A 22,198-nucleotide genomic window follows, 5' to 3' on the forward strand; every position below is an offset into this window, starting at 1 on the left:
CTTCTATAGTTTGTAGGCGGAACATTCGACCGAAAATGTACGATTGCGGCGTCGTACAGTTTAGCTGCTCCGTTGAATATTCTTAGAACATTCTACAGACACCATAAGCCTTCAATGACAGATTCAACCTTAATTAATTCGGATTTTTTAACGAAACAAAATAAATAAAAACGAATTTCGGGAGTAACTAAATAAATGTATTTTTCGGACAAAAACAAAATTCCGAAACGAAATATTTCCGTGTGCACATGTCTAATGAAGACCATGTTATAATATTGTAGTGAATGTAAATATGCCATCACACGGTTTGATATGACCGATGCCTAGCAGTATATCTCTACAGAAATGACATGATCAACATAACATAATCTGACATTAATACTTTTATAATTCTTTGTATTTGATTTCCATCGTTTTGGCAGCATGAACAAGTTAGTCATCTCCAGGCATTTCCAGAACTCAGATGTGATAAAGGCCAGACTTAATGAACAGCAATTTTGATGAGCTGGGAAAATCCAGCATTAAATAAAATAAATTCCACGTAAAGTAATTGCAGAACAGATGCTGTTCTTGTAAGATCCCATTAGACTGATGCAGCAATTATGTTGCTTGAAATTGTAATGCTATTTAAATACAAGACAAGATCTTTATTTGCAGGCCAAGTATCTGTGTGGGGAATCAAAGCCCTATTACATCTTGTGAGACAGTGGACATGTGTCTACATCTGTAATGGAGAGAAACAATTGAGAACTTTTAATAGTAGAATTATCCTTCTTTAGATCAAGTTTATAAAAATTTTCAGCTTCACATCACAAAGACGTTTAAGACAAGTGTAATGCAGTTATTAAGAGGTTGATGGATGACATGTAGATCATGCTACTGTCATGCTGATGGTATGACTTAGTGGGTATCAAGCTTGCAACATCAGGGTCCTGACTTTAGGATCTGCCAGGAACACTAGCTACTTGAAATTTGTGAGGTTGATTTACTAATGGAATAGGGACTGCTCACTTAGCAAAGATTGTTCATTGAGCTTTGTAAATAGGACAAAGCTGTGTTCACTGTAATCAACCAATCATGAGCTTGAAAAATCCTTGCACATGATTAGGTATTCACAAATAACACAGGTTTACTTAATTTACTATAATTGGAAAGAGAACATTTACTTGGGCCTTTACTTGAGCAAATCAGCCCCCGTATATGTATACTCTTGTTTGCAAGGTGTCTTCACTTCATCAGTTGGCTCTAGTATGCAAGTAACCTAACAGAAACAGAAGAATAGAGAGATTTATTTCTGATTGGTTGCTATTGGTTAATACATTGAAAAAAATTGATTCTAGCTATTATTATTGAAAAAAAAGGTGGATGTATTGCTATGACAGTGGGGGTAAGGCTACAAAGCACCCCATGGTTTTATAATCTGAATCTAGGCAGTCCAGACTTTACTTTATCCTGCTGATTTACAATGCTTTGGTCAAATGCTGGCAAATCTTCTTTAGTGCTTTAAAGTGGATGTAAACCCCATTCATGAAATTTACACTAAGCACACATATTGGTAATGTTTACTTCTCTCTCTCTCTCTCTCTAAAGCTTTAAGTGTGATTCCTCTCTGGTGCTTCATTCCTCTGTTATCAGCAAAATCATTTCTGACAAGTTCTCCGACACATGAGATAACACGAGCTAAAAATTACATGAAAAAACATACATATAAAGTGCAGTGACAAAACATGCAGAGAGCAAAAAATTTAAGAAAAAAAAGGTGTCAGTGTATGTACATGGCTAGGCCTTGCAGGCTGGTAACAAAACTGGACCCACACCCATTAAAACAAGTATGTGCACCTGGATTCTCCTCTCTCCCGCAATTAGATTTTTTTTAAGTGTTTCTGTTTTTTGTGCCTAGGCACAAATGATCTTGCACTCTCGGTGCCTATGATGCCGCATGAGCGCTTCTGAATTCCATGCGTGTACAGATGTGGTGGGTCCTGAAGGCCGATCAGAGTCCCTCGGTACATTTGTGTGTGCGCCTGATTTTCCAGGACAGGACAGAGCCAGCTTTGCAGGGACTGAAGTTCCTCTTTAATCTCATGTTGTTGAAATGTTTATACTGTATACTGTATGTATCAATGAATGTTATGTGAATGCATCTATCTATCTATCCATCTAACTTCAAAGAGTTTATATAAAAAACTTGTAATTAATGTTTAGACTTTTAAACAATGGACGCACAAATAGGGTCAGTAGTCAGCGGAGCGCACCATCTGTTGCGCCTACTACGCAGACTTATTTCATTTATCCCCAAAGAAGACGTAGCAGTCGTGGTGGGAACAATCGTGAATTCCAGACTGGACTATGCTAACGCCCTGTACCTCGGACTCCCAAAGTACCAAATCTCCCGTCTGCAAGTCGTTCAGAATACGGCCGCCAGACTGGTGACTGGGAAAAAAAAATGGGAATCAATCTCACCTTCGTTGAGAACCCTTCACTGGCTGCCAGTAAAAGACAGAATTGCATTTAAAGCACTCTGCCTGACACATAAGTGCATCCATGGGAAGGCTCCGCAATATCTTTGCGACAAGATAGAACCTCACAATTCGAATCGCGTTCTGCGATCCACCGACCAAAATCTGGTCAGGGTACCAAAAAACAAATACAAGTCCAAAGGAGAAAGAAGGTTTGCTTTTCAGGGTCCTAGACTATGGAACGCTTTACCAACCAGCATTCGGTTGGAGGAAAACCACCTGACTTTCAGAAGACGAATCAAAACTCTGCTCTTTTGATGTCATGAGACACGAACAACTAGCGCCCAGAAGCGATTCAGTTCGCATGCGCCGCGCTTTATAAGTTTTTCATTCATTCATTCATTCAAACATATTTAAATCAACAGTAGGATCTAGCTATAAACGTGAATACATGAATCTCATTCACGACAAAAGCAAATAAATCATACTGATAGGGAGAAATGTTGGCAGCTAAACTGTAAAACTAGAACTGATCAGAGCAATGAAACGTGTTCTTCTATCAGCTAACAGACTCTTCTGTCTACCAGCTCTGACATGTAAGAGAAGTGGATGTGCGCCAGTCAAATACGCTCCAAATAATGTGTGGATTAGTTAGATGTTATCAGAGCCCAGGAATCAAGATCAATATCTTGGCCTTGCCTTTTCTTTTGTATTCTTTAATTCTCTGCCTTGCTAACGCTTCCATACAAACACAGTGGTGTATTGTTCGAGAGCTGAGAAATGAGAATGTTTCACATTCTGCCACGTTCTTCATTGTTCTCTGAATAGAATGTTCAGCTACCTAACAGCAGATACCAATCAATGAAATATCAACAAATTGTTTAGTATATATATAGATGTGCACTATATTACCAAAAGTATTGGGACACTTGCCTTTACACGCACATGAACTTTAAAGGCATCCCAGTCTTAGTCCGTAGAGTTCAATATTGAGTTGGCCCAACATAATGTAGATATATAGATATTCAGGAAATATAACAAATGTTTTAGAGGCCATCTGATTAAAATGAAAGTATAACTAAAGGCAAAACGTTTTAGTTTTGCATAGAGTGGAGATAGATTAGAACACCCACCAGTTTTACTGTCCCTGTTAGGGAGATTTACCCTCTCTATTTGTCCTGTTTACCATTATCATTAAAAGTAAAAGTAAAAGAAAATCCCAAACTTTGGGTTGTCCCTAGAAAAGTAATCGAGGAGGAATCTTCCAATGGGGACACTAGATCTAGTGACAAACTGATTGCCTTGATTTGCAGGGATTTCCTCTCACTTCCTGTTTTGGCTATGGGACAGGATGTGACGTTAAATCTCCCCAATGGGACATAGAAGGCAAAAATAAACCTTACAGAGGTTATAAGTCTTCCTTATTTATAACAGGGGTTATAAGTCTACTCTGGCCAAAATGAAAGTTTTGCATATAGTTCTACTTTAAGACAATGTCGTTTTTCATTTTTTTTATGTGCACAAGCCTTATTACGTGGCGTCATTGCGTTTATATGTTATTGTTTATTTATTTATTATATTAATTAGCTCTGCAATTTTCTTACACCTATTTGGGTTAAGTTTTTTCTGTTTAAACAAACATTTTATACTTACCTGCTCTGTGCTGTGGTTTTGCACAGAGCAGCTTCAATCCGATTCTTTTCGGGTCTCCTGCCAGTGCTTCTGGCTCCTCCCCCTCAAGCAGTACCACCAGAGAAAGCAGCTAGCCGTGGGGACACCGCTGTGTGCTTGCTCACGAGCCACTGCTCTATGAATCGATAAGACATTATCCCCTCCCCTCCCTTTCTCCTCATTGGCTGTGATTGACAGAAGGACAGCCGAGGCTATTGTGAACATTGCTGTATTATGCCAGAAGGTAAAAAAAAACTTCAGCCTTTAGAACCATTTTCACCTTGTTCAAATAAGCTTTGACCAAAAAGCATTAAAGCGGATGTGCCATGGGAACAAAATATTAAAAGTCAGCAGCTACAAATACTGCAGCTGCTGACTTTTAATATTAGGACACTTACCTGTCCTGGAGTCCAGCGCCGATCGCAGCAGAGCACGAGCGATCGCTCGTCACTCTGCTGCTCCCCCCGCCATCCACGCTGAGGGAACCAGGAAGTGAAGCGCTGCGGCTTCACTGCCCGGTTCCCTACGGCGCATGCGCGAGTCGCGCTGCGCCCGCCGATTGGCTCACACGCTGTGTGCTGGGAGCCGAGTGTTCCCAGCACACAACGGGCGACAGACGGGATGTGACGGAATGCCCGTCTTTCGCCCGTATCGTGTGGCCGGAAGTGGGTGCAAATACCTGTCTTTAGACAGGTGTCTGCACCCCCCTCCCCCCTGAAAGGTGTCAAATGTGACACCGGAGGGGGGGAGGGTTCCGATCAGCGGGACTCCACTTTAGGGTGGAGGACCGCTTTAAAGTCGATTGGTTTCAATATGATATACCTATCTATTCACTAATGCTAGTAGTATATGGATTAACATAGTTGATGCTGATTGGCTGATTGATAGAGTAAAGTTCTGCTTTAAATATATTTACTAAACAGCATGGAAGGAACCGGTTCTGTTTTCTATTAACATGTATTCTGCTTTGGGTCCTGACCACAGATTATCTTGTTTCATAATGAAAATATATTTATTTTTCACAGGTCAGTGTAATTTCCTAATTTTACCGTGTTGATTAAAAATAATTTTCTGTAACGTATATACAGTATTAATAATGTTATATTTGCTTTATGCTTAGAGAGAAAAGAAAGTGCATTTAACTGTCCCTGCTTGGTGGCACTATTGTACTCAATGGAATCATTATGTTAAACAGAAAATAGATTGGCTACATACTTCCTTATGGGAAAGAGATATAGAGTATATTTTTATGTCAGCCATAAAATCCAGTGTCACGCAGGTCACTGAGAACTCAAAGTTATGATCAGCATTTACCGCGAAATTAGTAATAACACACGTGATCTAAAAATAAACACTCTAGAAATATCAGTGAAAGTTTGACTTGGCAATGTGACGGTGAAGTAATTTTGAGTAATTCATTCATAATATAGTTCAGGAGGAAGAGGAGAAGTGAAGCAGAGTGGAGAAAAAATCTTAGTAAAGGGAATTTATAGTATTTTCAAAACGTTTTATATAATTGGGTAATATCAGCTTGATGTAAATAATCTTACTGATATGTGTTAATGTGCTAAAAAAATTGTTTCTCTGTGGTATGTGTAGCTGTATTTGTATATGGTGGCAGACATATTTGTATTTTACATAGGCAGGCTCTGCTTTTTGTATTGAAGGGCTACATCATGATTGGGCAGTACTGCTCCTTCTCACAATGCAAGCCTGTGGGGTTGATTTACCAAAGGCAAATAGGCTGTCCACTTTGCAAGGGAAGTTGCATTTTTCAAGGGAATTTTACCCAGAGCTTAGTGAATTGGGTGAAACCTTATTTTGCAAATAATACCATGTGCCAGGAGAATTAAAAAAAAAGCATTTTTGCTTGCACGTGGTTGGATGATGTAAGCCAGCAGGGCTTCACCCCATTTGCTAAGCTCTGGGGAAAATTCCCAAATCTCCTGAAGCATACCCCAATCTCTGACAACTCATTAATAATGCCTGGAGACTCTGATCATCTCCTGTAGCAGGTATGCAGATAATCTCTTGTAACATATTCAAAGTCTCTGACCATCTCTTGTAGCATGTACAAAGTCTCTGAACATCTCTTGTACATATTCAAAGTCTCTGACCATCTCTTACCGAATGCTTGCAGTTTCTGATCATCTCTTGTAGCATATCCATAGTCTCTGTCTCTTGTAACATGTTTGGAGTCTCAGATCACCTCTTGTACATTCTGCTAATGCTAGGTCCAAACGTAATATTTCCCACGTACACGTTCTTGAAAACGGCTGTAGTAATGCCGGGTGCTGTAATGACCACTGGCTAGAAACTGTAGGCAATCAAAGTGTAGAAATGTCATTAGCACACCAAGGATTCCACAGAAAGATCCAAGTCCAAATCCAAATGCTGATACTAGGAACATACAAGAAGTTTTTTTACATTCATCCCAGCAGGCTGATAAAAAAAAACCCCTAAGGCCCCGTACACACGGTCGTTCCAAACCGATGAGAATGGTCCGACGGACCGTTTTCGTCGGTTCAGCGCTGAAGTGGCCTGATGTGCGTACACACCATCGTTCCAAAAACCGATCAGGTCAGAACGCGGTGACGTCAAACACACGACGTGCTGAATAAAACGAAGTTCAATGCTTCCAAGCATGCGTTGACTTGATTCTGAGCATGCGCGAGTTTTGAACCGATGCTTTTCTGTACTAACCATCGGTTTGGACCGATCAGGCAGCGGTCCATCGGTTCGGTTTTGAAGCATCTTTTAAAATTTTTGACCGAAGGAAAACAGACCGATGGGCTATACACACGGTCGGTTTGGACCGATGAAACTGAACCTCGGTCCATTCTCATTGGTTTTGTCCGACCGTGTGTACGGGGCCTAAGAGGTAGCTGTACTAACTATGAAATGTTAGTGCAGTGATCTCCCCGCAGAGTCTTTGTGTTCTGACAGGGGGACTGGCCTACCCCCCCCCCCTATGCCATTAGACACTCCAGGTATGTGCAGAACACTTAGAGGTACCTTAATAGATGGATGGCTCTCAGCATACACTTTCTAGTCCCAGTCCAGCACTCTGTGATAGATCACATCAGGAGGAACCTTTTCACAAAGATCAAATAAAACAACATAGCCTTTAATGCCTCTCACAAACAGCTCACCTTGCTTCCTGAAACCGGAGAAGGCAGTAGGTTTCCATTATTGAAAAGTTAATTCACCTGCCACTTATCATGAGAATTTGGGGCTCTCTAAATGTCCTCCTGTTTACTTCATATCATTCAAGATGATGTCTATACAAACAGAAGGAGCTGATCTCAATGGCTCAAGTTTAAAGAATCCTTTGTGTATCTCTTAAGGTCAAAACTACTTTGCAAACATTGGCTTTGTTTGTGGGTTTCTTAGAATGGGAATTTAGGCTTCTAGTCAACAAGCTGTGAATTGTTTTTTGACTTACAATCATGTGGAAGACATTGAGACCCTTAAAGTGTGTTTTCTTCTAAACAACTTCTCACACCAAATACCACAAATCCTGTTTGATTCACTTAGCTTAGATGTGCCAGTCATTGCTAGTATTGTCTTTGACTAATCTATGATACACAAGCTCTCTATGCACCTGTCTATAATCCGGGCCTACACAATTCTAGGATGTAATAAAGTAGATGTGGATCCTATCTTTAAAATCTCAAATGAGCTTTAACACGAAACAAATATATTTATTTTAATATTTAACTTAAATTAAAATAATACCCAGTGATCCATTGTTCGGGCACTTCCTGTTATAGTTAGACAACACTCTGTCCCTCTCTCGCAATTGTCCTCCTACTTTATCCTTCATGCTTTCCAAATGGACACTACAAGCAGCCTTGCTGATGAATGTTACACAGGAATGGTAATTGAGACATGTGAGACATCCATTAATGGAGTGCATGTAATGCTCCCTTAACATCCTTCCCTCCCACTGTTACTTACATTTGCTTTGCTCCTGCCACTCCATTTGTCTGCAGGAGCTCCTATAAATGCCTAGTACCCAAGGGTATGGTTATTATAGGACCTCTACAATGCCTGGGCCTGAGGCCCCGTACACACGTCCGAGGAACTCGACGGGCAAAACACATCGTTTTGCTCGTCGAGTTCCTTGTGAATCCGCCGAGGATCTCGGCGAGCCGAAATTTCCCATTGAACAACGAGGAAATAGAGAACATGTTCTCTATTTCCTCGCCGAGATCCTCGTCGGCTTCCTCGGACAAAAGTGTACACCCGCCCGAGTTTCTCGGCAGAATTCAGCTCCGATCGAGTTTCTGGCTGAATTCTGCCGAGAAACTCGGTCGTGTGTACGGGGCCTGACTGATAAATCACCTGGCCCAAACACTGTTACTTGAGAGCGCGTGGGGGGGGGGGTGTTTCAATAACTGATAAAGAGCTTACACAATGATTAGACTCAAAGCTGATGCAAGTGGAGGAGAAGGGAGGTACAGGGAGAAAGTAAAAATCAGTAGGTAAGGCGGTGGGGAGCCTAAACTGGCAGCTTCTTTTAAAGTCTTTTAAAGTATATTTAAATCCTTGCAGAAATTTCAATCACTTCCTGCCCTGGAGACACAACAAGAAGTGAAGGAAAATATCTTCAAAGTGAAGGGAGGGGTCATTCCCTTTTCCAGATCAAGTGTACTCATTAGAAGATTAACCCAATACTCCTCTACTGGTAGAATTCCATAAAACCTTGAATTTTCCAACAATTTATGTCCATGGGTCACCTCACCAACACAAATCTTCACAGACAGCAATAAAAACCTGAAAGGGGCTGCTTATCCTCACCCACAACAAAAACTATGAAAAAAATTTGGCTTTGAATACTACTGGAATTGATTTAACTCTATAAGCCATTCATTTTTTAATCCCGAGCATATGCTAACTTTCCTCCAAAGAACTGTGTATCTTTATAGTTTGCCCCCAACAAATTGCGCATTATATATATGTTTTAACGTGATAGGTTATTTAAATATGTTTTATGATACAATCATTTTATATTAAATTAGAAAGAAAATTGTTTCCAGTCATTTTTCGTAACGCAACCCCTTTCATAATCAGCACAACCCCAGATATTTACCCCAAATTATTATAATTGTCAAATTACAATGATACAAGATAAGTAAGATTTTAATTTTTACAATTGACCATTTTTATTACTTTTTTTTTTATATTTTCAATACAAAGGTAAAAAAACAAAAAGAAAATAATAACTTTCACTGGATAGCATGCAAGCTTCCATTAGTAAACTAAGAGTACAGCCAAGCGAGCAGGATATTGGACAGGTTTTTTCCCCACGTTGGGGCTTTTAATGTGCCAATGTAATCTTACAAGGGCACTTTTTATGTCTGCAAAGCATAGAGATACATCTGCTTTATTTTAAGTACAATTAATTGTCAATGGCACCCCAAGGCACTCTACAGTAGAGGCTCAACCAAAACATAGTGCACCATTGCACTGCATTGTAAATAAATGGCCATGTGAGTGTTTCATTCATTGCAATGCACTGGTACCCTATTAATAGTAAATGGGCTGCCTTAGTGCAACATGTGTTTAACCTCTCGACAATGAGTGTACGCAGATATGTGGCTTCACGGAAGTGTGTCTTCTTCTGTGAGGCCACATATATTCACTGCCATGTTTGTGCTGAGAGCACCGGGTCTCATACTAATAAGTGGGGACTAGGAGGACTGGTTCCTGACCATCTGACCACTATGATAGCCTCTGATTGGTTATCACTCTGATCAGTTACTATACAGCTCACCCCTGTGTTTTTTTCTCCTCTTGAATTGAGGAAAATACACATTCCCTGGAATTCATAAAGACTGGTAGAGGCAGATTTTGCTAAAGTTTTCTCATGCTTTCTAAAAGTGGTATAGAATGTGCCAAATTCATGAACCTATATATACACAAAAATACCCACGATACTGATCCCTATAGTAACAGCTGCTGTGTAAAATGCAATCAATATTCTTATAATTATTATTATAAGAAAATGTAATACTGTATTTATTGGCATATAGCACTCACTTTTTTACCCTGAGAATAGAGGGTAAACTGTGCCTGCGTGTTATATGCAGGGATCTGTGGAACGTTTTTTTCCTGAAACTTCCCTCTTAGGCCTTGTACTCACGACCGGATCTGTGCGCTGGAAACTGTCTGCCCGACAGTTTCCGGCGTACAAGGCTGATTTGTGTTTTGTTCCGCTGGCGTGTACACACCAGCGGACCAAATTCCCGTCGTACCGGAACGCGTGCACGTAAACTACGTACGACGTCACTATAAAGGGGAAGACCAAAGTTAATGGCGCCGCCCTCTGTTCCTCTTTTGCTAGTTACGTGTTTGCTCGTGTTAGTGAAGGTTTGGTTAGAGCTGATTCGCGCTTCTCGGTCTCCAGGCTTTGACAGCGTGTATTCACGGGTTCAGTGCGTGTGCTTGCGGTAACGTAGTTGTCATTCGGCTATAGGCAAGCAGGTTGTTTCTGCTTTAGCAGTTGCATCCTGTGCGCTCGTATCTGTTTGTCACGCGTTTGTCGCAGGTAGTGCTGGATTTGCGAGTGCTTTCTGTTTCAGTGTGTTCTTGACTGACCAGCCGGCCGGTTTGAAGCCATGATGGAGCAGCAGCGTCAATTTTCGCGAGTTGGTGCTGTTTATGGGATGGCTGCTGGATATGTTCATTTGTCCAGTACTTTGGCCAGAAACAGGGGGCGGAGGCGTTTCTGGACCAAGAATTGGTTGCGCCAGCGTGACCAGTTCTCACATATGCCTCTGCTTAGGGAACTCCAGGAGAATAATCCTAATGACTTTAGGAATTTTCTCCGCATGACGGACCCCGTATTCAACCGTCTGCTGGATCTTCTGTCCCCCTATATCACGAGGCAGGACACTGTGATGCGCCAAGCCATCACGGCCGAGCAGAGGCTTATTGCCACGTTGCGGTACCTGGCGACTGGGAGGAGCCTGCAGGACCTCAAGTTCTCGACAGGCATCTCTCCGCAGGCGCTTGGGGTCATCATACCGGACACGTGTGCTGCCATCATCAAAGTTATGCATGAGGAGTATATTAAGGTAAGTTTCCTGGCTCTAATAATGTGGCCAACTAACTTTATTTTTATTTTCCCAGATATGCTGTGTGTTTAACTAACGTTACCTTTTCTCCCTATGCATGTTGATATCAGCTTTACATGTTTTATTCTTGGCCTACCTGCATATTTGTCCCTTACCCAATATTAACCTGTCCAGCATGCTATCCTAGGGACAAACCCACCTTGCCATTTTTTCAAACAGGACTTTTTGGTTTTTGTGTCCCCCCCTTCAAACTTTTATTGTCCCCATCAGAGGGCTGTGGAGTCTCTTAATGAAGTGGCCCTATATATTTCATTTCCCAAATTCTCCATGCACATTTTTCTAATGCAATTTTAATACTGTGAACTGTCACAAGGATGCTTGTAGGATGTATTTGTTACAAAGTACTAAATCTCTAATTTTGTTTGTCCCCACAGCTACCCTCCACACCACAGGAATGGCAGTCTGTGGCTTCCCAATTTGCCCAGCGGTGTGATTTTCCAAACTGCGGTGGAGCAATAGATGGGAAACACGTCCGCATTGTGCCCCCACCCCGCTCGGGGTCCTACTATTATAATTACAAGGGTTATCATAGTATTGTGTTGATGGCGGTGGTGTCGGCACAGTATGAGTTTCTATATGTGGACGTGGGGAAGAACGGCCGGATGTCTGATGGGGGAGTGTTCGCACGGACTGATTTCTATGATCGTCTCCAAGCTGGTGGTCTGGCATTGCCACCAGATGAAGATAATGTGGAAGGACTTCCGTTTGTGTTCCTAGCGGACGAGGCTTTCGGGCTTGGTCCTCACCTCATGCGGCCTTTTCCCCAGAGGACCCTCACCTCAGAGAGGAGTGTGTTTAATTTTCGGTTGGCCAGGGCTCGGAGGGTAGTCGAGAATGCCTTTGGGATACTCACCAACCGGTTCCGCCTGTTCAGGACATCGATACATCTGGCGGAATATAAATTGGACACCGTTGTATTTGCCTGCTGCATTTTGCACAACTTTTTACGCAGGCACTCCCAGACGTACCTACCCGACATCGGTTCTGAGGCAAGACTACCCTCAGATCCCCTTCCCGGGCTGGACACTGGTCGCGCTGGCTTGGCCCCCCAATCAGCTCGTGAGGTACGCGACAAATATGTTGAGTACTTCATGGGTCGGGGGGCCATTGCTATGCCAGATCATATTTCTTTCTAATTCGGCCCCCAAAGAAAGGAATATTCTAAAAAATAATAAATAATTAGACCATTGGACTTTATACAGTTGTTTGTCATTAATGCTTTTTCTCTTTTTCTGTCTTCCTGGTTCTCTAACTAACTTCTTCAATTGTAATGCATAATTGATTTCTCCACTTTTAGTAACTAACCACATTTTGCACAGTATTCACTCATCTACAAACAGGGTATTGAGTCTAGAAATAAGAAGCAACTCCATTTGTAAATGTTGAGGTCAAGTTTTTTTAATTTTTGCTTGTTCATGACCCCAAAAATAATTTTATATTTTTTTCATTACTCCCTGCTTTTGTACTTAGGAGTCTTCAAAAATTTTTTAAACTTTTTTTTTTTTTTCAGGTAATTCAACCAAAAATATTATGCAGATTATACATTTATTAACAAGTTCACTTTTTTTTTACTCAAATATAGTTAGATTTATTGTTTACATATATATATATATATAGATTATATTTGGTGGGGTGTTTACCGCCTTAAATTTTTTTTTGGCCATATTTTTTAGGCACAAAAAACAATAATTTTTTAACCATTTTTTTTGTTTTTGGTGTGTTTTTCTAAAAGAAAATTTTTAGGTGAGAATTTGGAGTCAAATCTCTACTTCACTAAATTCAGTGATTAGAGAGATTTATAATTCTATATATATATTTTTAAAAATTTTTGGCGTTGTTTATTCTTTATGGTCTAAACTTTATAGTATCCCAAAATGTTCAACATGGTCAAAAAGTAACAAAATCCAATTCCAAAAATATAAAAACTCACAACAGCAGTCAGTCATGGTGTGCTTTCACACTGGAACACGCCAAAATTGGAAGATACACACATTCAGTGCAAACTCGCCAAATGTCATTGGTTCAACAGACAAATGGCCACATGTGCTATCTGACATCATGGGTGATCAATGTCTGTGTTTTGTGGGAGCAAACCCTTCCTCTCAACTACTTGAGGATGGAGGAGGGGGTTGGACCCACAAAGCACAGACATTAGATATTCTGTGATGGCAGATAGCACATGTTGGCACACTGTGTGTGTATCTTCAAATTTTGGCGTATTCATTATTCAAACTGTAAAAATGTTTGTGGGGGCGGGGGATGGGCGGGGGGTGTTTCAGTCTTTGACACGGCCCATCATGTCAATAATGTTCTTAAAATTAGATTCGATGACCATCATTCTTTGCCGCATATTGTCCATTTCCGTGCTGCATTACAAAAGGACATTTGTTACATTCTGTTCCATGAGAAACATCCTTTCACGCATATTGTGCATTTCAGTGCTGCACTCCATTACCTGCTGAATAATTATAGCAGCACTTGCACGTGAAAATATTGGCACACCATCCTCCTCCCCTAAAACAAAAAAAAAAAATGGCATTTACAATATTATTTTTCAATGAGGCCTATCTACATATGTTTTTTTGAATCAAGCTAGGGTGACACTGACCTGATGGGCTTCTCCTTTCCACCTCTTCGACATCTTCTATCACTCCTCCTTCTTCCACCACCTCCCCATCATCTTCAATCACTCCTCCTTCTTCCACCACTTCCCCATCATCTTGGACTCCTCCTTCATCCATCAATCCACCTTCTTTCAAATCGCCAAATTGTTCTTCCGCCACTTGCCCTTCATCTGCTATGACTTCTAAGTCCAAAATTACTTCTTCCTCCTCTCTTCCTTCCTCCTTTCTTCCTTCCTCCTCTCCTTCCACATCCTCCTCTCCTTCCACATCCTCCTCTCCTTCCACATCCTCTTCTCCTTCCACATTCTCCTCTCCTTCCACATCCTCCTCTCCTTCCACATCCTCCTCTCCTTCCACATCCTCCTCTCCTTCCACATCCTCTTCTCCTTCCACATCCTCCTCCTCCTCCACATGTTGAGATGGCAGATTTTGGCCTTGTCTGGCCCTCTCTGCCTCCTCCAAATGCTGGCGACTTCTTTCCCCTGAAATAAACCAAAAAAAATGTAGACTCATCAGCACACAGATATTGGAGAGCATAAATCGCACACATTGCTTAGAAGATGCTTTCATTTAGTTACTTTTATCTTTCACCAAACCTACATTTTGCAATTACTTCTATATGGCAAGCTCTGATCCTGCCCCTTTTTAGCAAAGTGACACACATGGATGTCCCCCCTAAACTGTATTTCTGGGAGACCCTACCAAAACCCATTTTTGATTTGGGGAGACACAGGTGCTCTGCATTGCAGATGTGAAAACATCTGCTTTATTACCATATTATTTCTAGAACTAGCTTTTACACAATGTTTACAAACAAAGTTTTTGGCCAGTGAGCCATGTCCAGGTGTGTTGTTCCTGGAATAACCGAGCCTTTCTGATAAACTATGTGATGTTACGTTGTTTACTAAGAACACTGTTTGTAAATATGTAGTTATTTATGTTCTAAAAAATAAATAACAACATGTCTTTAAAATTACAAGCAGGCCAAGGAGGCAGATGGTGAAATATACATGGCAACACATTATTGCAGACAATCACCACCCCCCCCCCCCCCAACCCCAATATATATTTACTTACTTTTACGCAGAATTTTAAGTATTTTCTTCATCTGATGTGGCTCCCTCAATTTTAAGTCTGACCAGCGTTTCCTCAGCTGTTCCTTGGACCTGGTGATCCCAAACATCCTCTGCATTCTCCTCGCCACCTTGTCCATAATATGTGCCTTTCGGCGGTTAGGGGTCTTGTATGGCCCTAATTCACCATCATAGTCCTTTTTTCGCATGATGTAAACTAACTCCACCATTTCCTGGAACCGCATATTAGTGGCTTTATATCTTCTTTTCCTTGATCGGGACGTCCCTGCCTCTGTCCCTTCACTTGTGGCATGAGAGCATCGTGCCCGCTCGTGTGACATCGCCATCTTTCCTTTCCCACAGAGATTATGGGCGTGGAAAAGATGAATTCTTACGCCATGGGCGGAGAAGAGGGCGGCGTTTAATACATACGCGGAGTGTAGAGAATGCAAACAACGTGTTTACGTCCGTTACGCGGAGAATCTTCGAGCGCATCCAGAACATACACAGTTAACGCCATATTTCCTAAACTCATTGATTAGGGGCCTCGCAAAGGTGACGAGGGCGGGGTTTCATAAATACGCGGAGTGTTTAAAAGGTTTACGCCGTGATTACGCATCTTACGCGGTAATTAGGCGAGCGTGAGAAACGAGGAGCGAGAGACAGGAAGGTAAGGAAATTAAAAATGTGATCAGCAGAGGCCTTGAAAATGTAGACACATGGGATGGGGGTTTGGGCTGTTGGTTGCACCCTTTTTAAGCTATTCTGTCTATGGGGTACCACAATGTTATTTTGGTATCCAAATGCTTTTGGACACCTCACAAAATAGAGATGTGAACAATGCTGTACCTCATTGACAAGTTTTTGAATGGTGTATTCAGATCAGGCAAAGTATTGTTCAAGTGTTGGTTGTACAGAGGTCATTAGGAAGTGTCTTTTATGTCATCCATTGTCAGGGGTATGAGATTTACACATGAAAGAGTGCCTAGATGAAAACTGTCATTTGTAAGCATTGTTTAATTTAATATATTTAAAATATTTACTGCAATGTGAACAATGGCTCTGCATCTAGCAAATCAATGTTTGGTACAAGCAATGCGGCCGAGCTGCCAATCATTGTTTAAACAAGAGAGACTGTGTTTGGAATTAGATATAGGTAATAAATTTGAAGACACATATTAGATCAAGGTCAACGCTGATCCTTTGGAATATTTATTTTTCTGTGGTTTATGTTTTTGTAATCTAGACTCAAAAAGAAATATAATTTTGCAAAAATTGCAATGGACCTCCTACAAAGCAAGGAATCTATAGAGGCCTTACTTCAAAAATACCAGGACACGCCCATCCTGTGGAATTCAAAACACTCGTTATATTGCAATAAAGAGGTACGAGCGGCAGCACTAGAAGAGCTAGCAAATTATATGCAAACTTGGGTGCCAGGATGCACTGCCAACATGGTGAAGGATAAACTTGCCAACCTCAGAAGCACATACAGGAGAGCATACAAAGCTAATAAAATCAAAAAATCGGGAGCAGCAGCAAGACAAGCAAAGGAACCCAAACTGTGGTATTATAAACAGATGGCTTTTTTGCGGGACGAAATGGAAGGCAGGAAAACGATGTCCAGTCTTTCTTCCAACCTTTCCTCCATGCTACCTTCCAGCGGACATTCCCCAGATGACCACAGCCCTGCAGAGTCGGAGGAAGAGGGCCTGGCTGACAGAGATGCAGATCTGCCACCCTTCGATGAGGAGGTATAGTAGTTTCCTCTATATTTATGGCGTAAATAATTCTTGGTGGATTAATGATTAGATATTGTAAAAAAAAAACCAAGCTGGAAAAAAGCAAACAAAAAGGTGTACAGACAAATAGGTGTCAGGGATGACAACTGCAGGGGTCAGAAGTAGAGTGTATTCAAGTAATAATGAACAGAAAATACTGAACGAAAAACATGAAAATGAGTGTGGTTTTATTTAGCGAAATTGTAAAAAAATTCTTTTTTTTTCCACACAGGAAGAAGAGATCAGCCAGGAGGTGGCAGATCCTCAGGTGTCTGTCAGCCAGGAGGAGGCCGGGGTCAGTGGCAGCCAGGAGGAGGCCGGGGTCAGTGGCAGCCAGGAGGAGGCCGGGGTCAGTGGCAGCCAGGAGGAGGCCGGGGTCAGTGGCAGCCAGGAGGAGGCTGGGCCCAGTGGCCTGCAGCAGGTCCACCCGGCCAGGAGAACCACCACCAGCCAGTCTTCTCCCCCCCAGGTGAGGCCATCAGGCCGAAGGAGGCAGTTGAGGCCTGTGGAGGAGGCAAGCCTCCGCATGATCCAGGAGGCAAGCGCCATCATGAGGGCCCCCCTCAACCCCACAGAGGCCTTCAGTGCCTCATTGGCCCATGATTTAAATGAAGGGGAGGAGGACCAGAGAAGACTGGCAAAGGCCCTGATGAACCAGGTCCTTTGGTGGATGCAGAGGGGCCTGCTGACCCCAGACACTGGGCTATGTGACCCGGCCCGGCTTGCGGAACACCATCCTCCTGCTGCCACATCAACCCCACCTGCAAGACCCCGTGTTCGATCCGCTGGAAGGCTGCCTGGAGGGAAGGCTGGAAAGAGGAGGAAACGTTGATTTTCTGCCTTCCATTTCCTTCCACATAAAGGACATCTTGTTTGTACTACCACAGTTTGGGTTCCTTTGTTTGTGTGCTGCTGCTTCATATTTTTGTGTTTGGCTCCTGAGGCTTGGAAGTTTATCCTTCACCATGTTGGAAATGCAAGTTTGCATATAGTTTGCTATCTATTCTAGTGCTGCTGTTCTTTTTATTTTTTGTGATGACATTTGCCTGAATAAAAGGCCTTTTGCTTTCATTTGAAAACATGTCTATTGTTTGATATACTGTGGGGATTATTAGGCAGCAAACCTTTAATAAATATACAATGGGTAATTTACAAAGGACACACTCCTTGGGGGGGGGGGGGGACATTTGGTGTGCCAACATGGTTTAATATTCTCTAATGAAACACCAACAAAAAAAAAAAAAATTTAAAAAAACATGTAAAAAAAAAAAAGTTTAAATGGTGACATAACTAGAAACAAAAAAAGAAATTAAAAAAATGCACATTCCTTTACAAAAATGACTACTCTAAATTATGGAGGACCACCAACCAAAACACACGTCTGGCATAGAAAACATTATTAAAGGATTACATCACAAGCAAGAAATGTGACATTTCAGTATGGGACAACTCTATTGAAATTGCATCAGCAAGAGAACGGGGTTATTCTAGCAAGAGAAGAATTAATAAAACGAGGCTTTAAAATGTGGTTTAGTGCGCCTTTTTAAGACATTGTTCTCTTGCTAGAATAAAAGGTTTCTAATGACGAATGTGCCATATCCCAAAGAAACGCGAGTTTTACCTGAACGAGCGCTCCCGTCTCCTCATTTGGACTGAGCATGCGCGGGGTTTTTGTACGCTGCTTTTGTGTACAGACGACCGAACATGTCTGACGGACACGATTCCAGCAGACTGTTTTAAAGCAAGACCAGGAAACAGTTGTTCGTTGGAAAACGGTCTGGCCGACGATTGTTTGCTGGAATTCTGTACGTTACTGCCTACACACGAACGAACATGTCCGCTGAAACTGGTCCGCGGACCAGTTTCAGCAGACATGTTTGGTCGTGAGTACGAGGCCTTAAAGTTATGGTGCGTGTAAGGCCTCGTAAACACGACCAAACATGTCTGCTGAAACTGGTCCGCAGACCAGTTTTAGCAGACATGTTCGGTCGTGTGTACGGCCGACCGGACAGGTTTCCAGCGGACATTTGTCCAGCCGACCGTTTTGCAGCGGACAAATGTTTCTTAGCATGCTAAAAACATGTCCGCTGGAAGCCTGTCCGTCGGACATGTTCGGTCGTCTGTACAGACTCACCGTACATGTCAGATCGGCCGCCATCCCTCGCATGCGTCGAAGTGATTCGACGCATGCGTAGAAGCTTTGAACTTCCAGGGCCGCGCACGTCGCCACGTCATCGTTGCAGCGACGGCGCGGCCACGTCACCGCGGATCGTGTACGTGCGGATTTCTGTCTGATGGTGTGTACAACCATCAGACAGAAATCTCCGGCCGGACATGTCCGCTGAAAACGGTCCGGCGGACCGTTTTCAGCGGACTGTCCGGTCATCTGTACGAGGCCTTATACGCCTGTGCGTGTTATACGCCAATAAATACGGTATTTAAAAATTCATTAACTTGTCTAAAACTTGTACTTGGATTTGGCTCATGTTGCACCACTTTTAGAATGCACATATTTCTCTCTGTACAGCAAAACAGAGTTGGACTTAATTAGCTTCACTTTTACATTTAGCGCATTCATTGCGACACAATGTAAAGGTGGCACATTTTACAACTACCAGAATTTGGTGCATGAGTCGTTGTCAGAACCAGAAGTGTGGCAAATGGTTCAGAAATTAACACAATATTAAGAGGGGTTTAACTCCAGAAAAGTGATGCAGTAATTTTATTGAATTCTCTCCATTGTATGTTTTTCTCCCTGCCGGAGGAGAAAAATGTAAGCAAATAAAAGTGTGTGTAAAAAAAGAAATAAATATAAACTAGCTAGATCAAGGTGTGATCTAGGTCAGTGTCAGGGCCAGAGTTAGTATCAATAGTCAGGGTCAGATTTAAAGGTTAGTGTCCAAGGGCCAGGGTCAGTGTGTTTTAGGTTGGATAAAAAAAGCGAAATGCACACTTTTTTCTGGGCCTTACTACAGGTATAAACAAAAACTCTACACAAATTTGGTAACCCTGCGATCAGGAGTAGGAGAATTTATTTTGGGTTGTTCTTTGTTGGTAGGTTATGGTCATAGCAAGAAATATACGGCTACATTTTTTAACAAATGATAATTTTTTTTATATTTTGTGCCAGTTTTTTTGGATGGAAAAATATCAAGAACTATAGATTACTATTTACCACCAAATGAAATCCCAATTTGTCCTGAAAGACAGGGTATAATTTATCAGATACACTGGCCCAGATTCAAGAAGCACTTGCGCCCGCGCAACCATAGTTGCGCGGCGCAAGTGCTTACTTGCTCCGGTGTAACGAGTGCTCCTGATTCAGGAACCTCATTACACCGAATGCAGCCTAGGATGTGATAAACATAAGCCTCCTTATGCCTTCACATCCCAGGCTGCATTCTTGCGTTGGCCGCTAGGGGGCGCGGCCTTTGTGATCGGCGTGTAGTATGCAAATTGCATACTACCACCGATTCACAAAAGTTGCGCAGGCCCTGCCGACACAAGGTACGGAGTTTCCGTACGGCGCCTTGCATAAGGTTGCTCCTGCTAATAGCAGGCGCAGCCAATGCTAAAGTATAGCTGCGCCTCCCGCTCGCGACGTTCAAATTTAACGTCGTTTACGTAAGTGAACCGTGAATGGCGCTGGACGCCATTCACGTTCACTTACAAGCAAATGACGTCCTTGCGACGTCATTTGCCGCAATGCACGTCGGGAAAGTTTCCCGACAGAGCATGCGCTGTTCGCTCGGCGCGGGAGCGCGCCTAATTTAAATGATTCCCGCCCCCGGCGGGATCATTTACATTAGGCAGCCTTGCGCCCGGCTGCTTAGCATATTGCCCGCACAATTTACGGAGCAACTGCTCCGTGAATCGCGGGCAAAGCGCAATATTTGCGTGGGCGCAGAGAAAAAAATTTGCTCTTTGCCCACGCAAATATTGCGCGATTCTACTTGAATCTGGGCCACTAAGTATTTGCAATGATATGTACAGTTTTACTAACACACGTCAAAGTTGCAAAACTGCGTTCAGGCATTAAGATTTGTTTTACTCTCCATCATGAAGGAAATAGGCACTGCAACTGTCTAAATCCATTGGTAAGAATATAATACATGCTACATAAAAGGATATTCTTCTGACATACATATGACAGAGAAAGGCAGATCATTTTATGTGTTTTTTTCTCAAACTTGCTTGGCCTTTCAGGACATTTTATTGTTCAGCTGGATCAGAATTTAAAACTGCTGTAAGTCTGGCACATTGCTTCAAATGAGGTGCCATTTTTGGGAATAAACACATATTAAAGGAATCACTCTGTGCAACTTCAAGGCTTTATTTGAAATTGATAGTACATTGGCAGTCTAGTAGTAAAAAAAATAAAAAAAATAAATGACAACCGACTTTTCAGTCTTTGGCAGCCTTGATTTTTATTTTTCAAGCTGAAAAAAAATGCTTTACAAAGTAGCTTCCATGTTTGTTTTTTAAAACCCCATTAAGCATATATTTTAAAATTCTGTATTATTTATGACATTTTTGGTAACATTTCCAGGGGCTGCTTAGCCAATGTTTTACAGCAGTTCTTCTTGTAGTGCAAAGCGCTCCTGTATGTTCCAATATAATATGCTTTTAAATTGGAAACTTATTTTTTTTTTTGCATTTTAAAGTATATCTAAAACAATTTTTTTTGTAGTTGTTTCGTTTGAAAAGATTGGGGTAGGTTTATGAATACCATAGTAATGAGAACCTATTACATGTCATGGGAAATCAAACATATTACAGTTGTCACCAGAACAGGGATTATTAAAGTGATTTTAAAGTCTTGTTTAAAAAAATAAAATAAAATAAATAACAAACATGTTATACTTACCTGCTCTGTGCAGTTGGATCCTCCTCTTCTCGGGTCCCTCTTTGCTGCTCCTGGCACCTCCCTCCTGTTGAGTGCCCCCACAGCAAGCAGCTAGCTATGGGGACACCGAGCCGAGTCACAGCTCCCTTTGTCCATTCAGACACGGAGCCCCAACCTGACCCTGCCCCCTCTCTCCCCTGATTGGCTAACTGAATTTGAATGACAGTTGCGGGAGCCAATGACGCCACTGCTGTGTCTCAGTCAATCGGGAGGAGAGTCCTGGATGGCTAAGACACTCGTGGACATCGCTGGAGAGAGATGGGGCTCAGGTAAGTACTGGAAGTCTGCTACACACAGAAGTTTTTTTTTATCTTAATGCATAAAATTAGGATAAAAAACCTTCTGCCTTTACGGACAACCGTTCCAAAGACAGCTATCTAAGAATGAATTTCCCTCACTTTGGAGAGGTTTTCTGACAGTCTAATTGACTGACAGTCCCCACTCTCTGCTCAGAGGGGGAGAACTGAACGATGACATTGTTTGATCGCTCAGTTCTCACTGCAGAGCTGGTGGGGACAGATGCAGCATGGATCCACCTAGGT

General features: G+C 42.1%; 1 protein-coding gene across 2 annotated transcripts in view; it reads left to right on the top strand.

The window, feature by feature from the left end:
- Window positions 1–22,198, top strand: part of PAX9 (paired box 9) — a 71,611-nt gene that overhangs the window by 41,348 nt on the left and 8,065 nt on the right. The window lies entirely within an intron of this gene.

The sequence above is a fragment of the Rana temporaria genome, chromosome 13 (assembly GCF_905171775.1).
Source record: "Rana temporaria chromosome 13, aRanTem1.1, whole genome shotgun sequence".
Taxonomy (NCBI): domain Eukaryota; kingdom Metazoa; phylum Chordata; class Amphibia; order Anura; family Ranidae; genus Rana; species Rana temporaria.